Raw genomic sequence first — 2,500 nt, forward strand, 5'->3', positions numbered from 1 at the left:
AATAATTCACCTCCCTCTCACCTGCTCCTGTCCTCCCCTTTTCCTTCCCCCTCTCGTCCATCATACTGAGTCACGTTTCCATTTGTTTATTCGCTTGTTCGGTGCTTTTATTTATGTTGTCTGTGTAATTCTCGTGTTATTTATGCTGTGTTTGTTTTAGTTAACTTGTTTGTTTATAGATGGGGTGAGCTGTACGTGTGTGTGTGTGTGTGTGTGTGTGTGTGTGTGCGTGCGTGTATGTGTGTGTGTGTGTGAAATAGGTTTGCATTAGTTTCCTGATGGTTTGTTTAATTGATGGGGTGAAGGGGAGGTTGAAGAGAAGTGAGCATTAGTATGTCAGTGGTAACACACACACACACACACACACACACACACACACACACACACACACACACACACACACACACACACACAGCACTTTAAATCCTACCCAAAAACTTAAATACCTTTCTTTGTTCCTTCATGTGAAAGTGTGTGGTTTGAGAAGTGAAGGAAGGACTGCAGCAAAGAGGATTGGAATGTGCTCAGGCGGCTCAGGTGTGGGCAGGCGACAAGGTAAGTCATTAAAGGGAAAGGAAGAAGCAGGTGTGGCTGGAACTGGAGCGAGAATAAGACGGTACAGGTGAATGTAGTGAGTGAATCTCTATGTAATTTGACTTGTGTGATTTTTTTTTTCGTCTTTTTTCTTTCTCTTTCGTTTTCTTTGGTTTGGTTTGAATATCGTAAGTGAATTTGTATGTAACTTCACGTGTGGAAGTTAATAGATATGTGTAGTTTCTCTCTCTCTCTCTCTCTCTCTCTCTCTCTCTCTCTCTCTCTCTCTCTCTCTCTCTCTCTCTCTCTCTCTCTCTCTCTCTCTCTCTTTCTTTCGTATCTCTATTTCTGGAACTTGTCTTTTTCATTTACTTCTTTTTTTTTCATTTTCTTTGTGTCTTGTTTAATTTCGTGTTTTTTTCTTTTCTTTTCTTCTTCCTTGTTTTATTTTATTTGTTGTTTTCTAGTATTATTGATTTTTTTTTATTTTTATGACTTCTTTTTACTAATTCGAGTCTTCATTATTTCCCTACTGTTATTCGTTTTCTCTTTCCCCTTTTTCTTTCTTGTGCAGGAAAAGTATTTAACTATTTTTTTCCTCTTTCTCTCACTTTCCTTTCGTTTATTTATTCATTGTTTCCTTTCTTTCATTTCCTCCTCCATTTCTCCTTCCTTTAATTTCCCTGAAGGAGTAGAGCAGTGTTTGTTATTTCTTCTTTTTATTCAATCTTTATCTCTTATTACTGTTTTTATCAGTTATATATAAAGTGCAATCATTTTCTTCCTCTTGTCTTTAATATTGTTTTCTCTTCTTTCTTTCTACTTCACCTTTCATTCTTTCTTTTATTTGTATCTTTATTTTGTTATCTCATTACTTTATCCTTTATTTCTCTATTCACTATCTTCTTACTCTCATTTCCTCCTTTTTCCCTTCCTTTAATTTCCTTCTCTTTCGCTACTTCTATCTCGATATACCTTTGTTTTTCTACATCATTACTTTCCTCTTTACTTTATTTCCCTATCTGTTTCCTCACCCTTATTTCCCAAATTCAATTACTTTTACCTTTGCTCTTCTCTCTCGTTACTTTCCCTCCATTTACTCCTCCTTATTTCCTTCCATTTTCCTCCCTTTTATTTCCTTGTCTATCTTTCTAACTTCACCTCTCCATCTCTGCTTTTCCCTTCCATTTACCCCTTTCATCTAATTCCTCAGTTAACCCTTCCTTTTTTCCTTTAATTTTCGTTCACTTTGGCCTTTTCCTTCCCTTCTCATTGGTCTCCTTATCTTTCATTCAGACGGCAAGGGAACTTAAGTGATTGAAGAAGCCTCCCGTGATCTAATTTCTGGCGTATTGAAACTTGTGGGAAACGAGTTTCAGGAACACCATTGGTAAATAATACCCGGCCAGCCTTCCTTCCTTCCTTCCTTCCTGGCCCGTGGTGTACTTCTGTTTCTTCGTTTGGTTGTGTTCTTTGAGTGGTGGTGGTGGTGGTGATAGTGGTGGTGGTGGTGGTGGTGGTGGTGGTGGTGGTGGTGGTTAACTTCTTCTCACTTCTGTCTTTCGTATCTTTCTCTTCTTTTTCGTGTTTTTATTTTTTATTTTTTTTTATTTATTTATTTTTTATTTTTTTGCTCTCCTCTTCCTCTTCCTTTCACTGTGTTGGTGTATTCACCTTCTTTCTTGTTTTTTATCCTCCTCCTCCTCCTCCTCCTCCTCCTCCTCCTCTTTCTCCACGTCTTGTCTCATACCTTCCTATTCCATCTCCCCCTCCTCCTCCTCCTCCTCCTCCCCATCCTTGTCCCCTTCATCTCCTCCTCCTCCTCCTCCTCCTGCCTCTGTCACGTGAAATTATAGTCAGTTGGCGTTGAGTTGTGTGGCGTGGGCGCGGCGTGTGCTGGAGGGTGTTGAGGTGTGTTGCAATGTGTCGCGTGTTGAGGGGAGGTCTGCTGGGTAACGTGTGTGTT

Source organism: Scylla paramamosain, chromosome 31 (genome assembly GCF_035594125.1).
Source record: "Scylla paramamosain isolate STU-SP2022 chromosome 31, ASM3559412v1, whole genome shotgun sequence".
In the NCBI taxonomy this organism is placed as follows: Eukaryota; Metazoa; Arthropoda; class Malacostraca; order Decapoda; family Portunidae; genus Scylla; species Scylla paramamosain.